The sequence below is a fragment of the Halichoerus grypus genome, chromosome 7 (assembly GCF_964656455.1).
Source record: "Halichoerus grypus chromosome 7, mHalGry1.hap1.1, whole genome shotgun sequence".
Classification (NCBI taxonomy): Eukaryota; Metazoa; Chordata; class Mammalia; order Carnivora; family Phocidae; genus Halichoerus; species Halichoerus grypus.
The window spans coordinates 2,476,842-2,501,391 of NC_135718.1; the positions used below are offsets into that span (position 1 = coordinate 2,476,842).

Sequence of the window (24,550 nt, forward strand, 5' to 3'; positions counted from 1 at the left end):
GCAGTTTTTCAAACACTTAAACATACAGTTAACATATGATCCTGCCATGGTCCATAAAAGAAAAAAAAAACTGATAAAAATTGGACCTCATTAAAATTCAAAACTTTGGCAATTCAAAAGACACCGAAAAGAAAATGAAAATACAAGCAACAGGTTGAGAGAAAATATTTGCAAATGACACATCTCATAAAGAACTTTTGTCTAGAATATACACACCAAAAAAAACCCCAAAAGACTCTTACAACTCAAGAATAAAAGACAAGCAACCCAATCAAAATATTAGCACAAAATTTAAATAGATATTTCTCCATATAGAACAGACAAATGGCTAGTAACCCCTGAAAAAATGCTCAACACATTAGTCATTAGGAACACGGTAATTAAAACTACAATGAGGTGTCATTGCACACTTAATTGAACGGATGCAATAAAAAAAGCAGACAACAACCAATGCTGGCGAGGATGTAGAAAACTGGATCCCGTGTGCACTGTTGGTAGGAATCCAAAATGGCGCAGCCACTTCCACAATGTTTGTCAGTTTCTTAAAAAGTGAAACATAAATTTACCATATGACCCAGCAATTCCACTCTTAAGTATCCACCCAAGAGAAGTAAAAATACATGCCCACACAAGAATTTTTGCATATTTCTTTCTTTCATATTATGAATATTTACTCATAATATTCCCAATTTGGTAACAACCTAAATGCCCATCAGCTGGTAAGGAGACAATGGAGTACTACTTTGCAGTAAAAGGGAAAAACCCACAGGTACATTCTACAACCTGGATGCATCTCAAAAACATTATGTTGCATGAAAGAACCCATACACAAGAAACCACATACTGTATAGGTTGATTTTTAAGAAATATTCAGAAAAGGCAACGCCACAAAGTAGCTTTAATCTACAAAAGTAGACAAGTGGTTGCCTAGGGCAGATAAATGTGCACAAGGAATCATACTGGAGGAATGAAAATGTTCTAAAACTGATCTATGGTGATGGTTTTCCAACTTGGTCAATGTACTAAAAGAAATTTAAAAAATAAATTTACATTAAAAAATCACACTTAAAAAGGGTGATATATATGATATACAAAATATGCCTCAATCAAGATTTAAAAAAAAAAAAAAGTTTTTTAAAAAGAAGTGTGAAGGCTGTCCCTGAAATTTTTGAGGATTCATGGTCAAAACTATATTTTAAGAAGATCCAACCTGGATTCTAGGAAGATAGCTCCTATAGTTACATAAAGGACAGATCAGAGGAGGATGCAGTGAAACACATATTATGGTTTAAATATCTGAGGTGAACCAAGGCCCATTTCAAAAGCTTGTGTAATAGAGAAGATAAAAGGCTCTGCAAAAATGGACAGGGAAAGAAACAACAAATGTTGGAGAGGTTGTGGAGAAAGGGGAACCCTCTTACACTGTTAGTGGGAATGCAAGTTAGTACAGCCACTTTGGAAAACAGTGTGGAGGTTCCTCAAAAATTTAAAAATAGAGCTACCCTATGACCCAGCAATTGCATTCCTGGGTAGTTACCCCAAAGACACAGATGTAGTGAAAAGAAGGGCCATATGCACCCCAATGTTCATAGCAGCAATGTCCGCAATAGCCAAACTGTGGAAAGAGCTGAGATGCCCTTCAACAGATGAATGGATAAAGAAGATGTGGCCCATATATACAGTGGAATATTACTCAGCCATCAGAAAGGATGAATACCCAACTTTTACATCAACATGGATGGGACTGGAGGAGATTATGCTAAGTGAAATAAGTCAAGCAGAGAGTCAATTATCATATGGTTTCATTTATTTGTGGAACATAAGGAATAGCATGGAGGACATTAGGAGAAGGAAGGGAAAAATGAAGGGGGGGAAATCGGAGAGAGAGATGAACCATGAGTGACTATGGACTCTGAGAAACAAACAGGGTTTTAGAGGGGAGGGGTTGGGGGGATGGGTTAGCCCGGTGATGGGTATTAAGGAGGGCACATACTGCATGGAGCACTGGGTGTTATACGAAAACAATGGATCATGGTTCAGCACATCAAAAACCAATGATGTATTGTATGGTAACTAACATAACATAATAAAATTAAAAAAAAAAAAAAAAGGCTCTCCTTGCTTCTTAAACACCTCCCTCCAAGAAAAATAATTTCACACCGAATCAGGCAGAATCAGAGATAAGGAAGGCTGTCAGGTAAGGCCCGACTCCCGGTGATCTTGGCTATGACACTTGACAAATGCTGATACAGATTTCCAAATCATACTCCTTATGCAGTAAAATTCTGTTTCCTATCACAGCATCTCCTACTAATGTGACAAGTTGGAAATACGACAGTGCTGATGTTCTGTGCCAAAAACCATTCAGCAGGTGACTGAACTCACTTCATTGTTTGAAAACCAGAGCCATCTGCCAATTGTAGGTGAGGGACACCTGAAAACTCCAACGTGGAGTTTAAGAGAAAATGATGTATATGCCAATCCTGTATCTGATTTTGACAAAATGTCTTGTTCCAAGGCAAATATACTGCATGAGTCAAATATAATTTTTTTTGCAATATCAAGGCTTATACTAGCTTGTCTGAAGGGAATTCACCTTCCTGACAATTTCTTGCTTAGATCTCTAGAAAAGAATTTGCCACTTCAACTTCCTTTTAAATTTCCCCTTAATCATGCCCTAATGCAATCCTTCCTCAGAAACTTTCTTGAGATCATTAACATTTGGATTTTGTTCTTCATTACCTTGGAACCACAATGGGTTTTAAGCAATATGTTTTAGCCTGGTAGAAATAGGTCTTTTTCAGTTTTTATTCATCAACTGTCATTCACAGGGCTAGGGGGAGATCATTCCCTTACATTTGTCTGAAATGCAGCCAATACCAATGACATCATTTGAGGTAATGCTTAAGGTTAAAATGAGTAAGCAATAATGGAGCTTGGGTATAAACCACACACTTCGCAGGGTTGCCCACAAACAGGAAGCAGTCAGAGAAGATCATGCTGAATGAGGGTACTAGAACCCTGCACCTGGAGACAGGCAGGCTTGGGAGAGAAATGCTAATGAGAAAGGATGAGGATGTGTACTGGAACTTAAAATGTAAAGACACTACTTTAGGTACATGACTGACCTTGAAAGAAATTGCAAAAGTACTCAGAGGCTACAAACAAGATTAACACATGAAATTAGGTGAGTACCAAATCTGAGGTCTACCTGGGGTCCCAGACTGATCTGCAGTGACCTGGCACTTCCTCTGACCATCCCTGCAGCATGACAGCAGGTGAAGCCAGAACTTCTGCAGGGCACCCTCCCAGAACACAAACACAAATTCTAACTTGCCCACAAGATTATCAATGACACTTGGCTCCCATGCCCTGACTCTGGGTGCAACAAGGAGTGACAGTAACACGTCGGCCCACACTCATGGGTTTGAGAGCCACCACCCCACCATCTGCAAGATCCATACAATGCAAGCTGAGGATTTAGATTAAAGTGGTCCAAGATACTCAGTCAAGAGACCCTGGGTTTCCTGGAAGAAGCAAATCCAAAAACTTCCCCAGAAGTCCCACACATCAGGAAACAAACTAACCAAACAAAAACAACAAAGGAAATGAGGCACATAAGCATCAGTTAGAAGTAATCAGCAGCAGAATCAGATTCAAAAAGACTCCAGATATTAGAATATTAGATTCAAAATAATTATGTGCATTATGAACAAACAAAAGAGAGACACAAAATGTTAGCAAAGAACAAGAGATGAATGATTATGCAGATTTAAAAATAAACAGGAAAACCCTTAAATCAAAAAGCTATATTAAAATTAAAATGCATGAGATTAAAGAAAAGATTAAACCAGATGCAGAGAGGACTGGTGAATGGGGAGGCAGATCTGAAGGAAGTGCCAGGAGCACAACAGAGGGACAAAGGAAGGGAGGACAGATGGGGAAAGTGACATAAGTCTAGTGGACATTTCAGAAAGGAATCGAAAGACTGGGGCAGAGGCAATATTTGGGGATAATGTGGGAGATGCTTCCATACCCAGGAAAGATATAAATCCTCAGGATCACAAAACAATGAACCCCAAAGAATAAACAAAATGGAATACACATTACAGCACATCATAGAGAAGTTGTAGGACATTAAAATAAAAAATCTTAAAAGCAGCCAGAGGAAACGAAAGGTAATCTATAGTGGGCAGTCTGCTCATTAGCAACTGTGGCCGGGAAATAGTCCCAAGAGGACATCATCCTCAGTCTAGAGAGGTGCACCCAACCAAACTTCAAGAAGGAGGGAGAAACAAAGATATATTAGACAAACAAATCTTGAATTTACTGACAACAGAACCTCACAATGGGGACATCTCATGGATAAATTTGGGGAAGAAAAAGGAAATTATTCTAAGAAGGAATTTCTGAGATTGAAAAAGAAAAATGGTAAATATGAATAAATTTAAATAAGCATTAACTATCATTAAAAAATGATATCAATACTAATTTGTGAATCTGGGATTCCACTTCTGGAGATGACAGATTAGGAAATCTGAACCAACACTTCACTGAGGATAGGATATATTTTAAAAATCCATTAAAGACACTGGATATCCAGAAAGATCAGAGGAAGAATGGGACCCATGGAGGTGAGTCCTGCTTCAGGACCCTCTTTCCCATTGGGCTCATATCCAATCCAGAGAATGAGGCTAAGAAAATGATCAATTCCTTTGACAGCAGGCAGGACGATGGCAAAAATAAATCTTAGCAAAACAGAAAGAACAGGAAACTACCTTTACTTGATATAATTTTTCTGTTTTGATAAAATGTTTATGGCAAAACTGAAAGTAAGAAATTTAACTGTTATTATCCACAGATGACATGATTGTGTATGCATGATCCACAGATGACATGATTGTGTATGCATGAAATCCAAAGGAATGTACAGATAAATCATCAGAGAGAGTTTTGAAAAGTTGCTGCACACAAATTTGATCCATGGAAATCAATTATCCTCTTATATGCCATTAAATTAAAAAGTACAGTTTATAAAGATGCCATTTACAATAGGGTCAAATATAACAAGTACCAATGAATAAATCTCACAATATTGCAAGATCTCTATGCAGGGGGAAAAATATTATTAAGAAAAGTTAAGACAACCCTAAATAAATGGAGGAATAAACTATGTGCATTTGATTTAAAGACTTTATAAAATGTCAATTTTTGAAAATTGATTCAAAATAATACCAATCAAAATCCCAAGCTGTTGAGCTTCACAAACTTAGTCTAAAATTAAATGGAAATGCAAAGGACCCAGAATAGGCAAGGTATTCTTGAAGAAGAACAAATTGGGACAGCTTGCTCTCCTTGATTCAAGATTGATTATGAAGCTAAAGTAAGTAACACAGACTGGAACTGACACAAGTATGCACATACCTTTGGGACAGAGTAGAGAGCCCAGAAATAGACCCACACATATCTAGATACCTGGTTTATGACAATATAGCACTGCAGAGCAGTGAGGAAAAGATGATATTCTCAATAAATGATGCGGGGTTGGTTGGAATGTAGACCTCAATGTGAAAGGAAGGACAGTAAAACTTCTAGAAAATAAAATGATTTCTTACTTTCTTTTTCTGCTACTTCATTATTAGTGTATAGAAATGCAACAGATCTCTGTATATTGATATTTTTATCCTTAAACCTTACTGAATTCATTTATCAGGTCTAAGCGTTTTTTTGGTGGAGTCTTTAGGGTTTTCTATATATAGGTCATGTCATCTGCAGTGAAAATTTTACTTCTTCCTTCCCAATTTGGATGCTTTTACTTCTTTTTCTTGTCTGATTGCTGCAGCTAGGACTTCCAGTACTAGTACTGTGTTGAATAAAAGTGGTGAGAGTAGACATCCTTGTCTTGTTCCTGATCTTAGGGGAAAAGCTCTCAGTTTTTCATCATTGAGGATGGTGTTAACTGTGGGTTTTTCACATACAGCCTTTATTATATTGAGGTATATTTCCTCTAAACCTACTTTGTTGAGAGTTTTTATCATGAATGGATGTTGATGTTTGTCAAGTGCTTTTTCTGCAACTATTGAAAGGATCATATGGTTCTTATCCTTTCTCTTGTTGATGTGACTTATCATGTTAACTGATTTGTGAGTATTGAACCACCCTTGCATCCTAGGAATAAATCCCACTTATGACTTGAAATAAGGAAAATTTCTTTAAACAGGAAATCAAAATTATGAACAAAAAATATATAATTGATACACTTGACTATATTAAAATTATGAATTTGCATTTGTTAAAACTCATCATTAGGGCAGTGGAAAAGCAAGCCAATTGGGCAGGAGAAGATATTTACATATACATAAATGTTATTGACTGAATGTGTCCCCTCAACATTCATATGTTGAAATCCTAACCCCCAAGTGGGTGGTATTTGGAGGTGGGCCTTTGGGAGGTGATTATATCATGAGAGTAATGCCCCAGAGATGGGATTTGTGCCACTATAACAGAGATCCTAGGGAGCCCCCTCAACACTCTCTCCACCATGTGAGGACACTGAGAAAAGACTGCTATCTATGAGCCAGAAAGTGGGTCCTCACCAGACACCAAAGGGGGACTGCTAGCACCTTGATTTCTGACTTCCCAGCCTCCAATAAATATGCATGCATATGAACCACACACGCACACGCATGCACACACACACACAGTGTAAGAATGTTCACTGGTACATTATTCAACATAGTCCAAAACTAGAAAGACACTCAAGTGTCTTTCAACAGAATATGAGTACAGAAATCGTGGCTTATTTATATAATGAACTATGAAATGAATAAATTATACTCTAGTTATATTCTACAAATTGAATCACACTGACCTTTATCAAAAGGTAGTTCCTGATGATTATAGACTTAAATGTGAAAGGCAAAACTATAAACCTTGAAAAGAAAATGAAGAAAATATTTTCATGCATTTCAAGTAGGAAATGATTTTTAAACAAGGGAAATAAGCACAAACATAAAGGAAAGATGGATAAATTTGGTTATGTTAAAATAAAAAATAGCTACTCATAAAACACATCATAAAGCATGTGGTGATCATTATTTACAACAATTTTTTAAGAACAACACAACGTTAGTATCCAGAATGTGTAAAGAACTTTTCGGATCTATTTTAAAAAACACAATCAACTCAAGAGAAAAATAGGCAAAAATCTCAAACAGAAGTTTCATAAACATATGAAAAGGTTATCAGCCTCACTAATAATCATGGAAATTGTAGCTAGAATCACAATGAGACACCTTTTCACGCCTACCAGTTGAGGAAAAATGGAAAAATCTTACAGCAGCAACCTCTAACAGGAAGGGCGAGCAACTGAATTTTCGGTGGGAATGTAAAATGGTGTCATCAGTTTCACAGCAGAAAAAGTTCTTTTTTTTTAATTATGTTATGTTAGTCACCATACAGTACTTCATTAGTTTTTGATGTAGTGATCCATGATTCATTGTTTGCATATAACACCCAGTGCTCCATGCAGAACGTGCCCTCCTTAATACCCATCACTGGGCTAACCCATCCCCCCACCCCCCTCCCCTCTGAAACACTCGGTTTATTTCCCAGACTCCATAGTCTCACAAAAATTAACAAGACAGGAAACAACAAATGTTGGCGAGGATGTGGAGAAAGGGGAACCCTCTTACACTGTTGGTGGGAATGCAAGCTGGTGCAGCCACTTTGAAAAACAGTATGGAGGTTCCTCAAAAAGTTAAAAATAAAGCTACCCTATGACCCAGCAATTGCACTACTGGGTATTTACCCAAAAGACACAGATGTAGTGAAAAGAAGGGCCATATGCTCCCCATTGCTCATAGCATCAATGTCCACAATAGCCAAACCGTGGAAGGAGTAGAGATGCCCTTCAACAGACAAATGGATAAAGAAGATGTGGTCCATATATACAATGGAATATTACTCAGCCATCACAAAGGATGAATACCCAACTTTTACATCAACATGGATGGGACTGGAGGAGATTATGCTAAGTGAAATAAGTCAAGCAGAGAAAGTCAATTATCATATAGTTTCACTTATTTGTGGAACATAAGGAATAGCATGGAGGACATTAGAAGAAGGAAGGGAAAAATGGGGGGGGGGGGAATTGGAGGGAGAGACGAACCATGAGAGACTGTGGACTCTGGGAATCACAGCAGAATAGATCTGGCGACCTAATCCTCAGTGTGCGGATCACAGCTAATAATGCTGTAGTACATACTTGAAAGTTGCTCAGAAAGTAGATCTTAAAGGTTCTCACCACTAAAAAGAAATGGTGATGAAGGTGTTACATAACCTATGGTGGTAATCACTGTGCAATATAAAAGTGCATCAAATTAACACATTGTACACCTTGAACTTACATAATGTTATGTGTCCATCATAGTTCAATAAAGTTGGGGGAGAAAACAAATTGACATGACCTCATTAAATGGAAAGATAGGCCTAACACCTATGCCCCAAAAGATATGTACATATATGAACATGTTTGCTTCATGTACCAGGAGACAAATTCAGGCATATATATAGCAGTGTTTTATAAGAGCAAAAACCTGAACATAATCCATTGACAGTAGAATAGATAAATAATTCCATCTTCTATTAACAGAACGCTATAAAGCAGTGAAAATGAACGAACTATGGCTCCTTCTATTCATGATGGTGGATGAATCTCACAAACATAATATTAAATAAAAAGGCAAACTACAGGAGAATGCACGCAGTTTACACTCTATTATGATTAAAGTCCACAATTTTGTGAAGCTCAGTAAAATATTGTTTATGGCACACATGCCATAAAAAATCAAGAGAAGCAAGGATGGCAACCACAACACTTGGCTTGGTGAAGATCTCGGGAGGAAGGGAGGATGATGCTATCAGCGAGAGGCCCATGGGGGGCTTCAAAGGCTCACTAATATTCTCTTTCATTACTTGGGTGGTGCGCATGTGGGTGCTTGGTTCATTAGCATTACTTCATACAGGTCACATATAATCTTGTCAGAAATGCAGTATTTTATAAAACTTACCCACTGTGCTGTGGGACTCTGCTTCTCCTCTTACTCGAAATTACCCCCGGGGTCTTTCTTCCACTACCGCCCTTCCCTGGACCATGGGCGTGCCTGGCCCTCGGCTCTCCGGCGCCTGTTTGCTTCTCCCGCTCACCTGTGGGTACCTCACAGTCACCTTCAGCCAACCCAGCGCTGTCACACCCCTCCCCAGCGGCGCGGGTCTCACATGCTGCCAAAACCGGTAACAGAAAGGTCACGAATGTGAAATGATGCATAGAGTAGCGTTAAGAACATCTGATTATGGGTCTCTCTGGGTGTCGTTCACTCCCACTTGACTCTATCATTAAGCTAACAGGATACCAGACACCTAGAAAGATCTCAAGGCCGACCTCTGATAACACACCTCACATCCTCTGTGGCTCTCCCATCCACGCCTGTCTCCGACTCAGCACTGGACTCTTCCATCACCGAAGGTCAGAAACGTTTGCAGCCAGAAGGCAGAGGTCAGCAACTGACTCATTTCTTCACAGGGCACCCGATCAACTGCCTGGAAGCTGTCAGAACCTCAGAGACTGTGGTGGGTGCAATAATGTTAGGAATAAAAACGGCCAAAGATTCCAAGTTTGTGTATAAGTCCCAACCACCTGGCAAAACTGCACTCTTCATCCTCGTCACTGCAACAGCTATGGGCTCCAGAGGGAAGGGCGTAGGCAAGGGAAACGTAACAGGGAGGGGGGACAGGCGGAGTGGACCAGAGAGGTGCGGCCCAGAGCGAGGGCGGCGGTGAGGACACTTCGTTATGTTTCACTCGCTGACCTCGGGAGGGAGGCAGAGCGGAGCGGGACAGGTGTCCGTCTGGGACGGGCTGGTTCTGCAGAGCGCCCGGGCCCCTGAGGCTGCAGTGTGTCAGCAGAAGCTGTCGCACTCTGTACCGCTCCCTGCAGCGACCACCCGAAGCAGCCTTTGCCGTCCCTGAAGGCACGGCCGTGTAGGGTGTCTGCAAGGGCTGGTGCCTTCTGTGACCCAGGCAGGATATCAGGCGCTGCTATGGACGGGGATTAGAAGATGCACATACAGCCTACACTGACGGGCAGACCTCGCCTCCACGTGCCCTCCCCTTGCCCGCCATCCAGAGAGTCGTTCCCTGACTGCCTCCTACCGTCCGGTCCACTCTCCTCGCCAGGGCCTTGGAAGCCAAGTCAGGGCAGGGAGATGGGGAGGGGATAAGAGATGTGCTGGGCAGCCTTCAGGGAGGAGATCTTCCAGGTTTGGAGACGTCTGGAAGCAAGCGGGCATGTAAAGAAACCGCAGAGAGAGAAGAGAATTCTGAAAAAAGCAAGTTAAGGAACTGAAATATTTGGAAATATATTTTCAAGAGCGATCTGGAACTGCTGTGTGGACATGACATCGTTAGGTTATAGGTAACCAGTTTTATAAGACGGTGCACCTAGCGTGAAAATAATTCCAACAGTTAGAAGATTAAACAAACTGACCTGGGAATCAAGTTAGGGGACTGGATCACAGGTTCTGGACATATCAAGCATAAAATGCCCCGTTTCCCCATTTTGAATCTGACCAAGCTCCAAAGCCCTCCTCAAGGGTCCACCTCCTCTTCCCCAACTGCGTCTGTGGCCTGGGGACCCCGAGTCACAGGTGAGTGGTACCCCTTAACGGTGAAATAACTGGCTGGTATCATCATCATCATCACTGCAATGAATATTTCAAGTGCCTTGAAAATCATTAGTAAATCATTAGTATTGCTATTTATCATATGGGAAAATCAAAATGCAGAAAGTTTATGAAATTTCCTCACATCTGCCAGCAATGAAAAGAAGCAGGAATTCAAGCCCAGGACCATCTGACTTCAAAGCCCTCCGTGCCCACCCCAGGACTTGGTGTTTGTGATATCAGCTCTGGGAAGGTCAGCCTCCCTTCGCCGACCAGACTGCAGGCTCCTGGGGGCAAAACCGGACTCGGCTGGTGACCAATCCCACGGTACTTAGCAAAGAATCGACAAACAGAGGACGCTAACTATTTGCTGATTAATGTAAGGTATTATTAGACACGTGGGGATTTTAAAGCATAGGAAACAGTGTTTGTTTGCTCATTACACTGACTTCATCACAAATTGATTGGTGGTGCTCCTGCATAAAGATAGATATACTTCATTAAATGCATGTATTAGCCACTCCAATTACACACACTATATTACTCAACCTGAAAATTGCAATAATTTATTTTTTATTTAAGCACTTTCTTGATGGAGCTATTGCTCTTGAAATGTTTGCAAATGGGTCTGGTTTGTAATCATTTAAATATATCCCCACTTTAAATATACAAATTTGGTGACTTTTTTGTTTTTTAGAAGAGGCAAATCACTAAAAAGGCAATCTTTCTAAGAATTTAGATGGTGTGTGAGGGTTTTCTTCCCACAAGTGCCCTTTACTTAGAGTCCTGTAGAACACAATATTTCAGCTTACTGAAACGTCATGCTTGAACACAAAGCTGGCCTTTTCCAAGCACCAAAGTCAAGTGTGTGGCAGAAGAGCCTCAATGGCTGAGTTCCATGTCCACAGTCTGATAAACTATTACCAAAGAGCCATGAAAAATTCTACTTGGAAAGTACAGAGGACAAAATAGCCTCCAAAAATCAAATAGTCCAATAACGAGGGAATGTTTTTAATAATTACCTTTAAAAAAACCACATCTCCAGTCTCCGGTTATACTCAAGTCTTCTGGGCTCTCGGCTACCAAGATATATTAGCTTCTCAGACTTGAAAAATATGGACAACTTTCCGATCATTAAAGTGGCATCCCCTGACGAAACAGTCTGATGAGTCCCAGTGATGATCCCGGGGACAGAGGAAGAGAAAGTGAGGGACGGAACAAGTTTCCCGGGGAGAAGGGAGGGGTGAGGCCTCACCCCGGGAGGGGAAGAGGTTGGGCCACCTTCCTTGCAGCCAAAGGGCAGAGAGACATGTAGCAGGGGTGCAGTCCCCGCTGGAGAGGACGTGGAGTAGCGGTTGAGAGGGTGCCAGGGGGTCAGGATCAGTGCCCTTTCACCTGTTGTACTGAATTTGGCTCTCAGAACCCACCCAAAGCTGGGGACGAAGAACTACCAAAGACATGGAATACTTCACATTCTCTAAGCAGATCGAAGAGATCGCACCAACTCTGCCCCTTCTCCCCACCCAGCCTCCCCTGCCCAGGCCCACTAATGCAGCAGCCCAGAGATGCAGGGGGAGGACAGCTGGGACTTCAGAGCCTGTGCCCGCTGCCCCCCCTGGGGACGGTGGGGTGCCCTGCCTGCCCAGAGCAAAAGAGAGGGCAAGAGAACCTGGCTCTGAACGGGGAACGTAAATGAGGGTTAGCCTGGGCCTGGCTCACTGCCTCCTGCCCTTCTTTGAGCACAGAGAGGGTGTGGTGGTCAGTGAAGTCCCCTGCCCTGCCACCCTTATGTCCAGTGGACACTGCAGCAATGCTAGGCTTGGGCAGTCTTGCTACCCCACTCAAGGAGGTGGCACACCGGGCAACAGGATCCAAGGGGCAAGGGGCTCAGAGGTAGGTGAGACACAGAGGAAGAGGGAGAGCTGAGTGGCCCTCCAACAACAGGGAAGGAAGCCTGCAGGGGCCCTGGTGTGGCACTTCCAGGAAGTGCACGGAGGCACCTGCCGGAGAGCAGCGTTGGGTATCTGCCGTTCAGAGAGCACGTGCGGAGAAGCAGGCATGACGCACACAGTGCTTTGAGAGCAGTTGGGCCACTGAGGACACATGTCCCTCTCCACCCTGACGTACTCTGGAGACAAGGACCCAGGAAGAGGAGGGACTGCATCACACCTCCTTCCCACTGCAGGGTGCTGGAGCCTCAGAAGGGAAGTAGGTAAGATTGGCGTTCAAGTTAGACACACTTGGGCTTTTCAATAAAGAAAAGTGACCAGAACCCTATGGAATCCTGTCAAGATGACAGCAGGAGGCACAAACAGGCTGCAACACACAGCTGAGGAGGGTTCTCAGAAAATATTAGAATCACTTACGTCTATACCCTGCTGAACTGGTAAGTCAAATATTAGTGTTTGAATCACTGGTGAATGGGAATGGAAAAGAACGAAGACGAACAAGGAGAGGAAAGTCGACCTGTGTCAAGAGCCCATGGAACAGTAGGAACACCAATCACAGAACTGTAGGGTTTTTGCCAGCAAAGTTTAAAGCCCAGGTGGGCACAAAGACATCAAGTGATGTGTAAAATTTCCTTATAAACAATAAACTATCATATAAGCAGCTTACAATTACAATGTCTATTTTCTTCTAAGTATAATGCCTTGAAGTCAGTTACACACCAATGTCTGGTTTTGACTTTCTATTGATACGACAAAGGACAGATTTAAGATATATTCACATGGAGTCTCACAAGTTCCAGATGAGTAAGGTTCTCCTTACATGTGCCTGGCTACTACACTCTGGTTTGTCTAAGAGTTTGGAGGCAAGATGATACAGAGAATAAGGCATGTTTCTGGAGCCAGATGGCAGCATTTAAAATCATGTCCACTACCGATTCAGGGTGGTCTTGGACAGGATCCATATCAACACTCTTCCACCTGTGTTCTTTGATGATGAAGCCCTGGTTGGCATTTTTCTCAACCTCATATGAAGTGTGATGCAAACACAGCTTCCAGCCCCCACTCCCAACTGGAATACCATCCAGATGCTGCAGAGAGATCCTGGAGCTGCCACTTGTCCCAAAGCCCATGTACACTGTGGGAGAGCCCCGTTTGGAGAAAGGGGTAAGGGACGGGAGGGGGTATGTTTTGGCCACCTCCTTTCCATTCAGGGCAGAATCTGTTGGCCTCTCCCCAATATTCATCTCTGTCTCTCTCAGTGTCTTTGCAAGCAATTAAAGGATGCTGTCCACTTCATCTCGACAGGGCATCACAATACACTCAACACTCCAGCATCTAACTAACGCGGGACATCACAACGTACCCGATGTTCCAACACTGACAAATGCGGTAGGCTCCAGAACCCAACCGGAATGCTCTAAGTTGGGTAGATGAGCACATTTCTTGAAATCTACATGTTTCAATGCCTGCAATTGCATCAGACAACCCTGGAATCCATTTGTCAGCTAAAACCTGCCCGACAGAAAAGACAGAATGTTTTGCTCAATTTAGAGTCTACTTGAAATTAATGGAGAATAAATGTTCCAAATTCAAACCTTTCAAGGGACAATTTCCATTATGCCCAAGCTCAGCTTCATTTCTGATCCACTGTTGCAAGGAGTAACAGCTGTTAGGGGCACTATAACTGCAAGCAAACCACTGAGGCCATAAACTTTAAAAAGAAAACTCTCTTTCTGATGGTCACCGGGAGAAAAGAGAAGTGAATGGCACATTTGATGAAATCTGACCACAACTGCAAAGGCCTGCCAAATCCTCAAAGCTGTACTAAAGGTCATTATGTGGAGATGCCAATCCATCAAACTACTCCCCTTCACTCTCCTTCTGTGGGCAAGGCAAGCTTGATGAAGCAGATGAGCAGTGAGGGAGTGGGAAGGAGGACACCATCCCAACATGTGGTGTGCGGCAGAATACAACAGGGACAGTGAGGACAGGTTAGAGGAGACCTCCTTCAAACTGTCCACCTTTCCGTTGTCTGGCTCCTATGTCCAGCACAGCCCCAGACTTGGAACACATGAGTGATCAAGCTCACACACCCCTTCACACAAGTCTATGACCCAGAAAGTGAGGCAGAGAGGGTGTAAAAACTTGTACAAAAAAGAGTTCCCTTTATTGATGACAGCTGCTGAAACACCCAAGGAAATTCTGCATCAGTGTATCCTAGAGAATGTCTGCATCCTTAGAGACCACTCTACTGAGGTGTCCACAGGCCAAGGTGGACAGGAGGACAGCAGACAGGAAATGAAAGCAATGGCCCAGGCAGGAAATGAGGCAAGGTTGGAGTCGGGGTGGGGGTGTATAAAGACTGCCAGGATCTGGAAATAGACCATCAGATGTGGGGGGATGGTTTCTGGTCTCAGTGATGGTGCTCCATGGTGTCTTTACTGATATGGGCTATTCTATAGGAGGAAGAGAGACAGACTCTCCTAATCTACTGCCTCCACAATTCCCTCCCAGACCAACAGAATCAAACATGACCTATTGGTCTCCTAACAATGCATGCCACATGTCCTGCCTCTAATTCAGGGATTACCATACACACAGACAGTGCAGTGTCACAGGTGAGACAGAGTCAGCTGTGTCCAAGGTGATCAAAAGTCAAGTAAGATAAAGACTAAAATTTTCTGTTGGATTTTGCAACATGGAGCACATTGGCTACCTTAAGAAGGACATTTTGGTGAAGTGGTGGAAATACAGAGGAGGTAGAAGCCAGCTGGGGAGCACAGAGGACAGGATGGGAGGAAAGAAAGGATGGAATATATTGATGACTCCTCCAAAAAGTTTGGCAGCAATGAATCTGCCTGAGGACAGGGACCGTAACTTTTCATCTCTATGTTGCTATCAAAGTACCAAGCACATGATATGAGGTATATAAATGTTTGGTGGATCAATAGATGAATGAATGCCTTTCTGGGGAGGCTCAGAATAGGAAGAGAACAAAACCAGGTGTGCAGGCTGGAAGGGCATGAGACTGAGTAGAAACGTGTGCCTCTGGGAGAAAGCCCTGGAGATAGTTACAGTTCCAAAGGGGGTGTATGTAGGAGCAGGGGAGAAATGGGGCATCTGACCCAAAAGAAACAGCAAACCTGTCTCACTGCATGGAAGGTGAGGCCAGATGTGTAGATTGAGTCTAGACTGGAGAGACTCACTGCCACACTCAAACTCTTCTACTAAATTCAAGAGGTCAGAGGGAAATATTGAAGTCCTGTGAGCAGAAAACGTCATGGTGGGTGGAACACAGGCCACTCTAATGAGAATATGAAGTGCAAGATGGGAAAATGCAGAGAAGACCCAGAGTTTCTTGGAGTTGAGGCAGAAGGAGCTCAGCTAAGGACATGTGGATGGAGGCTGGATGGAGTGAGCCATGCTTCATCAACCAACGGAAGCTTCCTGAGGGAGGCTCATTCTTGGTGAATTAGCCTCAGAAACTTACAACCCTGATATTTAGCATTCAATGTCTTGCTGGGTGATAAGGGGAAGAACTAAGACATAAGATCCTGTTGAATATAGCCTCCCCTAAAACTCAGCATCAAGAAAGAAACAGCACATGTCTGGGGTAAGAGTGGTGTGAAAATGCAGAGAACAGGCATTGCTGTCCAGGGAGGGCGGGTGTTACCAGCTCAGTAAATGAGATCCAGTGGGACACAGCCCCTGGGAGCGGAGACGAACATCTAGAAGAAGTCTCTGGCAGCTCCTGCCAGGAGAACAGGAAGAATTAGCACATCTACAGAGAACCCACTATGGAGGGAGAGGGTCAGATGCTTCACATGTGGGATGTTAGCCTTGAAAAGAGAAAGAGGTCATGATTTCTAACTTCAAGAGAAGATCAAGTTTTAGGGCAGGAGAATTAACCAGGCGATGCCACAGCCGTGTTCCTTAAGTCCTAATTCATAGCATCCTTCGCTCACAAGGCAGGAAGTGTGGGCACAGAGGTGCTTGATAAAAGCTGGATGGAAAATAAATCAACATCAGTTTTTTAAAAATTGGATGGATGCATGCATGACCAACCACATCTACCATCCCATAACTCAGAGGCTTTTATGAGGCGATCCTGCCATTAGGTCATCTGATGTCTGACTCAAGATGAGTCCAGTTGACTGAGTTCACTGGTCGGCAATGCTAAAGCCCCTCTCCTGGCTGAGAACCACTTCTGGACCCCAGGGCTAAGTGTGTGCTTTGACCCTCTGCTCTGTGGGACTTTCTCTGTTCATAGGTCCCACTTGGGCTCACAGTCAACACACAAGGTATTACTGAATTGGAATGGCCCAAAGAACATAAACTAGATTTTAAAGTCCACCTCATTTTTCGGGGCGCCTGGGTGGCTCAGTCGTTAAGCGTCTGCCTTCGGCTCGGGTCATGATCCCAGAGTCCTGGGATCGAGCCCCACATCGGGCTCCCTGCTCGGCGGGAAGCCTGCTTCTCCCTCTCCCACTCCCCCTGCTTGTGTTCCCTCTCTTGCTGTGTCTCTCTCTGTCAAATAAATAAAATATTAAAAAAAAAAAATAAAGTCCACCTCATTTTTCTATCACATATTTAGCTAAAAAGAGCAAACAATGTACAGATGTAACCATTCGATTTTGCAAGATTGTGGGTCCCAAGAATGAGGTACACCAAAGAACCAACTTCAGCAACCGGAGGGTCAGTGGGGGGCCCGACGAGGAGCCACACTAGCAATGAAATAGAAAGAGCCCCATTTTCAAAGCCTGATTGGAAATGGATCTCCAGAGGGTGTCCCCCTCTGCCCACTGCAGAATATTTTAAAGTGTGAGTTACTATCTACTGAGATTCTGATTTCAGTATCATTGACTGAGTCAGCTGATGGAAATTCACAGAGAGTTATTGTCTTTTCCAGAGCTTTTTCCACATAAGAAACTCAGGGGGAAGGTCCTCTTGCATAAACATGGTGTCTCACACTACATAAACTCATTCAGGTCAGGCAGAGGGTGAAGTGCAGACTTGGGTAACAAGGAGCCCCTCGTGGGCACAAGCAGCGGGGAATGGCCCCGGGGTTGCCATCTGACACTAGGCCTGAGGCACCACCTCCAGGTGACAGAGACAAACACAGAAGTCTTGCTGTCTGCTCACAATGCTCGGTGTGCCCTCCCAGGTAACACAGTTCTGGAATCCTCTCTCTGGGTCAGCGGACAAAACGGCCGCCAAGGGCCCCTGAGCCCCTGCACTCCTGGCGTCCATGCAGAGCCAGTCATTAACAGGTGCGCACCAGCAGGGGTCGTCAGAGGGCTGGTGGGGACCCAGGATGGGGGGCTTCCCTGAACACCCCCAGATCTATGCCTCAAACCACTCTGCTTGTCCCTGCAGAAAATTCTGATTAAACTTCACTTTAAAAAAGAAAGGGGTTTTTAGAAGGAAACGACAAAAGATACTGGGCACAGTGGGAGGGGTGGAAAGCCAAGGAGCCTAGAATGGCCACCCTTGGCCACTCACAAGCCTCTTCCTCCCACCCTCTCAGCTAAGACATGTGGACAAGGAGGGAAATGCAGGTGATGATCTCCATCCTTTCCAGCTTTCAAAAATTCCCTGTGACCATGCTCCTCTCTAAAATGCAAATACAATTCCTTTGTCAACTCTAAGTGTGGGTTAAAAGGCACCATGTTTTTCCAGAAAAAGCAATTCTCAATCACTTTGGAGGAGTGCCTATAGCTTAAGGGCCACCTCCTCTCCCCACAAAGCATTGGCTTCTCCATCAGGGAAGGTGTCAGCAGCCCCCAGCCCCCAGCCCCCAACCCCCAGGGCCCAGCTGCTGTGCATCTCCCGTGGGGACAAACCAACATGTCCATGGCTTCTGGGCTTTGGGGACTGGCATCACCTTCCCACTGATGCGCTCGTCTAGCAAATTCAGAGTCTCGTTTTTCGTAAAGATCTATAGGATCGGGATCTTCCGGAATTATTTTCCAAAAGAAATTAGTATGGAAATAAATGCTCTTCCTGCTGTAACTTTATCAACTTTGATTCTGAAGCAGGTGGTAATCAGTTTGTATTTATTTTAGGAGAACAGCTTGGACTGGATGCTATTTTCTAAGTACCTTGTACCCTCCGAGGAGACGCGTTCAACTTCAATGTGGTGATGATATGATTTACCTAGAAGAGCCACCTCTCCTACTTAGCCTGATTGGAAATTCAACAAAACTTGATGTGCCGCTCGCTAGGGAAATCCCCAGCATGATGTTTGCAAGCACACAAAACACCGTCCCGGTGACAGCGTGCAGAGGAGAACCACAGCCTGCCGCCCCCCTCCCAAGTCAGACCCTCCCCACCGTCTGCCTCTCTGCCGTGGCACAGGAGGACCAGGCAAAGCGACCCCCCGCACCCTGGATGGACCTGCTGTCAGGTGTCGGGGTGCTGTGCCCAGCCCAGTCCTGCTGGGGATGCGTGCCTGGCGCAGGGCTCTCCGTTTTAAGTCAGAATGACGTCCCAGGTTCCCCACTGTATCTTCATGGTATTTTCCTCTGTCGCACCTCTCACAACTATAATTAAACTATGGCTTATATAATTACTTGATTAATGTCTGTCTTTCCCACCAGATGAAGGTCTGTTATACCAGGGACCTATCTGTCTCTTTAATCCCATTATCCTCGAGCCAATGAGCACAGTGTCTGACGTCGAGGAGACATTCAGTGAATAGCTGGTGAATGAATGAATCGATAAATCAACGAATTGATGTTCTACAGTGACATCTATTTTCTCTTTGTTTGGGGCATTCCGTTTTGAAGAAAACTGCTGGAGCTTCCAGAAAGAACTGGAAGAAGCCAGGCCCCCTCTCTTTGGCACAGTCATGTTTATCAGAACAGGATCCCAGTGGATTCCTTACAGCCCAATGTGTTTGGGTCCCATAGCCAATGGGCCCCTACGAGGCCCAGGACTGTGAGCCCCAGACTCATCCTGGCCAACACACCCTGCTCCCTGGTCCTCTGTGTGGGCTGGGAGGTGTCCTGGCCGGCCCGGGCCGGCACCCAACGACTGACTCTGAATTGCCCAGGCCCCCTGCCGCCTCCCTCCACAGAGAACGCGTGCGGTGCACACACACCGAGGCTGTGTGCTCGCTCCTGGTTACAGAACAGTGGAGAGGTCACCTGTTTGTGTGGGGATTATAAGATTTACAGCTTAGCAACTGAAAAATGCAGAAAGACCTTCTGTTACCAAAATAGAAAATGAAATGCTAATTTCTTTCCTCAAAAGAGAAAAGGTTGTTTCCCAGAGATCTCAACACCAGGGAAAGTATTACCTTTGAATGAGTCGGAAACTGCTCTCCATCCTCGGAGTATTGGCAGGTAATTCGCCCACATGTGATGCCTTAGTCTTGAAAGGCACACAGGGAATGCTCTTCAGCTTTGGCAAGACAGATGCCTGCAAATGCGAGCTGATTGTCCCTGAATACCTCCCATGTGCCCGGGGGTGGCAGGAAGGGCTCAAAAGCAGGGATCTGGTACTATCCGTGCTGCATGGAGGAAGCCCCCACTGCAGGGCCCCAGAGCAGGCAGGGTCCTCCTCCTGTCACCACGCACCTGCTTCTTATGCCCTTCCTTGTTTGTGCCCTCCCATCACTGCTCCCCGCACGTGTACCCCCACCTCCCGGAGGGACCCCCGCTGTCCGGTCAACAGGAACCGCAGGGACGACAGAAAGCCTTGGGCTGTGCTCCCCTCTCTGCAGAGCTGACAGATCATGCCAGCCCCTCCCCACATGCCACTTGCACTCACCCAGCTGCTTAGGACGTGCGATTCCATAATGCTCGTAAAGAGAAAAATATGTCCTCGGTAAGAACGACACTTAATATTCACAAGTAAGAAAGCACAGCACTGGTAGCACAACGGTATGGAGAACTTACTAACAGGAGGTTAATAACCATAAATACTCTGATCCATTTTCCTGTGGGACCAAGGAAACAATTTCAACTGTTCACCAGCCGGAGCCTGTTCCTGGAAGACGCTTGGACGGAGCCGAGACATCACACTCCTCACGCGGGCACCAGCGTGTGTCACAGGCACGGGCCTCGAGCCGGGCTGTGCGTGGGGCACCTGTTTGGGGGTTTTCAAATTTTACTGACACTGCAACACAGATAAGACACGAATACGCAACAGATAGGACAATGGTAATAACTTATCATAAAGTCAACATCAACGATGGAGTTCTGTGGAATTATATTTCCAGGTTTCTAAGTATTTTCCACAAGCCCAAGAAAGCACCCTGAAGATGGCCTGGGCCCCTTGCCCGCCCTCCCTACGCTTCCTCTCTGGCACCCCGGCAGCCCCGACCCCCCTGTGCCAGGATGGTTAGTTCTTTCATCAGTGACAAGTCTTGTCTTTTCAGCCACATAGCAGTGAGTCTATTCTGTGCACCCCACACGTGGAAAAAAGTTACCATAATTAAGGTGAAATACAGCAACAAAGATGACTGATTCTTCACAAACCTGCTCGGATGCTCTTTCCCAAATGATTGATGTGGTCGTCTGGGAAGCCACGGTCCTGCCCTTACTGCAGGTGGATGGCGGCCCGGGGGGGGGGGGGGGGGGCCTTGGTGCTCGGGTGGAGGCCGGCTGGGCACGAAGGAGAGTGATGCCCGTGTCAACAATGCATGCATGTGAGTTATGGAGGCTGAGCTGGCCAGGCTTTAAATCCCTCTGAAGGTCATTCCAGAAAGACATTTGTAGAATGAGCTGCCTCGTTCAAAATTCAAAACCCTCCTAGCTGTAAGGGCTCCAGGACATTTAATGAATATAGTCTTGTTCTGTCCAGCGTCAGGAGGAAACAGTGGGCTGAAGCCTTGTCTGCACTCACACACAGAGCTCTCTCTCTCTCTCTCTCTCTCACACACACACACGTGTGCACACGCCAAAGAGAACTTCAGATCGAAGTTGCTTCCCAAATGGATTCCTGCAATACTCTGGGTGAGAGTGTGCAGCAATTTTAGGGGGAGGTCACCAGCAGATCCCCATCTGGCACTCCCTCGCTCTACCGGAAGCCCCTGTTCCTACGAGCCAAGGCAGATTGATGGGGCCCAGCCTTCAGCAGGGGGGAGCCTCATGGTGGCTTGGAGAACATTCCTCATCGCACCAAACAAACTCAAGGGTGAGCAGGCCCTTTAAACAGGGCTTGGCTGGAAGTCCAAGACCCAGGAGTTGCTGGCTGGCCCCTCTGCCCTCTGCCCCAGGAACACAGTCCACGAGCGGGCACAGCCGCCCCAACACAGCACGGGAGCAGAGTCTCACAAAACCCACAGGGTGAGCGGATATTACGTCATGAACTCAAAGGCCATTGCCGGAGTAGCCACAGAGCGTTCTGCCAGGAGACGATGAAACAGGGAGGCCCCGGGCCTTCCACAAGTCCTGGTCTACGGCCTTGCACACCACGCGGGCGTCTGCGGCCCAGACGGGGGTCAGGAGCGCAGGGGCCCCGAGCAAGCCAGGCCCGGCGTGGCCGGGGTCCCGGGGTCAGGGAGAGCCAGGGTCTGAGGCGGGAGCAGGGGGACGGTGGGCGTGCTGGGCCCCAGCCTCAGAGGCGGGCTGTGGGCCCGGTCAGGTGTCGGGCTCCCCAAGCGGCAGCCGCGCGAAGGTTGCAACGCAGGGCGCGGCGGCCCCACGAGGTCTGGGCCCCTGATCACCCCACGGAGCCAGCCGACTTCCCCGGGCTTGCTGCTGAGGGCGCGGCCGGCAGGAGGCCGGGAGCGCGGGGCTGGGTGCAGGGGTGCAGAGAGCCCCGGGGAGCTGCGGGGCAGCCGGCAGGCACCTTCCCAGGAGGCGGCGGTGACGAGGACAAGGGGCTGCTCTGCATTTGCCCCAGCGTCCCCTAAGTCTTCAGGTCTAAAGAGCAACAAACCACCTTCTGTCTCATTTCTCCCCCAGAGAATTTCCTTTACTGGAAAAGGTTGACGAGTCTGCTGGATACATGTAGTTAAGTGGTGAGGCCTCCGAGGGGAAAAGCCAGGCCCTGAGATCCACCACAGGGTGTGGCCTCCTCACTCATCCCCCACGTGCGCACGCATGTGCACACACACAACACACATATGCACGCAACACCCACACGCATGCACAGAACATGCACACACACACAACACATACACACAACACACATAGAGCACGTACACAACACACATAAGGGAACACACACACAACGCAACATCCACACAGTACAGCACACACAATACGACACACATATACACACACCACACACACACACAGACACACGACCGTGTTCTGGAACCATGAGGAAACTCAAAAGAAAACACATTATTCCCAGCGACATCTGCGGCCCTTCCCCGGGAGGAGCAGAACCCCAGCCCTAAGTGTGGGCTGCTGGGTGACTTCCTCCCAAGAGCTTGCGAGGGAGGGGAGAGCAGCCTGGGAGCGCCCAGTGGACGCGGCCTCAGCTAGGGGACAGAGGTCAGTGTCAGACTGGCCGGTGGCGTGGACAGGGCGGCCCGTGGCTATGATGTGGTGAGAGAGCACTTTGCTCTGCTCTTCCTTCTAAAAACACGTCATCCTGGCTCGACCATGGAGGGGCTGTGTCCAGACTGCTAGACCGGAGCCCTCAAACTCTCAAGGTTGTCACAAGGTCATCACAGACAAAGGAAGACAGAAACTGTCACGGCCAAGAGGAGCCTCAGGACATGCGCTAAGTGGGAGGGGACGCCCGGGGCCGCATCTTGGGACAGGAAATGGACACAAGGCGAAACTAAGAAGAAAGCGTGCACTTTCATCACTCCTAACGCATCCGTGCAGTGGGCCCATCGTGACGCGTGGCCGTAGCGGGTCCAACTCAGTGTCGGGGACACGGAGCATGCATGTGCTAGAACACTCCGTGTAACTGTGCAGCTTGTCTGTAGATCTACAACCGCACTGAAATAAAAAGTTTATAAAAATTACAATATGATGGTGACCAAGTTTGCCGTGGATGCTGCTGGAAGGGCTGCGTGCGTCCAGCGTGCAGACCCTCGTCCTCCACCTCCGGGCTCAGGCTGCGATGCACAGGGCCTGCAGGTCTCATCCGCTTGCTCATACACCCCCTGGAATTTGCACGGTGACGTGTTTGTTATAAGTTCAAATAGTGGAATAGGATGTAAGTTCTGACATATTGTAAATATTACTCTTGTAAAATAAAACTGTGTCATCATTATTCAGGGCATCCAACGGGATCTCAGTAGTGAGGCATTCCGTACCCAGGGTCACACTGCAAACATTCACGGACAGGCCCTTTAACAGCTGAAAGTCTTACATACTCCTCTCTTCTTCCACTTAAACCTGTATTTCCGAGGCCCTTCTCCCACAGAACTTTGTCCCAAAGGGATCGATATTTACACTTGAGATTCTGTTATTCATCTTCCTAATCACACTTCTCTGCTCAGGAATATTGATACGAAATACAGAGCTACACTTTATTGCCAGTGACCATGGACTCTAAGTGTTAAAAATAATCTTCTTCTGGATTGGAGTTTTCTACATTAGTACTAGCATAACAAATCAAAACAACGTAAATGTTATCTGTATTTCGATAGACACATATTAAGCGTAAAAATAAAATGTTAGTAGAAGTGCATCATTTGATGAAATGGATGGGCTGGTTTTTCCAAACGGTTCATTTATCCTGCAGTGATTCCATTACTTATTGCTGGATTGGGATTGGGGTCAAGGATGGATTCTATTTCCATTTATTTCTTGTAGATGTATGAACCGAGGAAGCTTCCCCTAACATGTGTTGATGAAAACGGAGTTTTGTGATGGGTCTGACACGCACAGCTGTGAACTTCTTCCAGGGTACGTGCAGAGCCATCGTGTGGCTGAGCTGTAATCATCCACCCAGTTAACTACTAGA

At 45.8% G+C, this 24,550-nt stretch overlaps 1 long non-coding RNA gene across 4 annotated transcripts in view; it reads right to left on the reverse strand.

The window, feature by feature from the left end:
- LOC144382524 (uncharacterized) overlaps window positions 1–20,753 on the reverse strand; it is a 143,241-nt gene extending 122,488 nt beyond the window's left edge. For all 4 annotated transcript variants that reach the window (XR_013449548.1, XR_013449549.1, XR_013449546.1 and 1 more), the window contains exons 1-4: window positions 20,572–20,753; window positions 20,444–20,474; window positions 19,971–20,092; window positions 9,457–9,625 (exon numbers count right to left, since the gene is read on the reverse strand). This is a non-coding gene — a long non-coding RNA (uncharacterized LOC144382524). The remainder of the gene's footprint in view (window positions 1–9,456; window positions 9,626–19,970; window positions 20,093–20,443; window positions 20,475–20,571) is intronic.
- Between the last annotated feature and the right edge of the window lie 3,797 nt (window positions 20,754–24,550).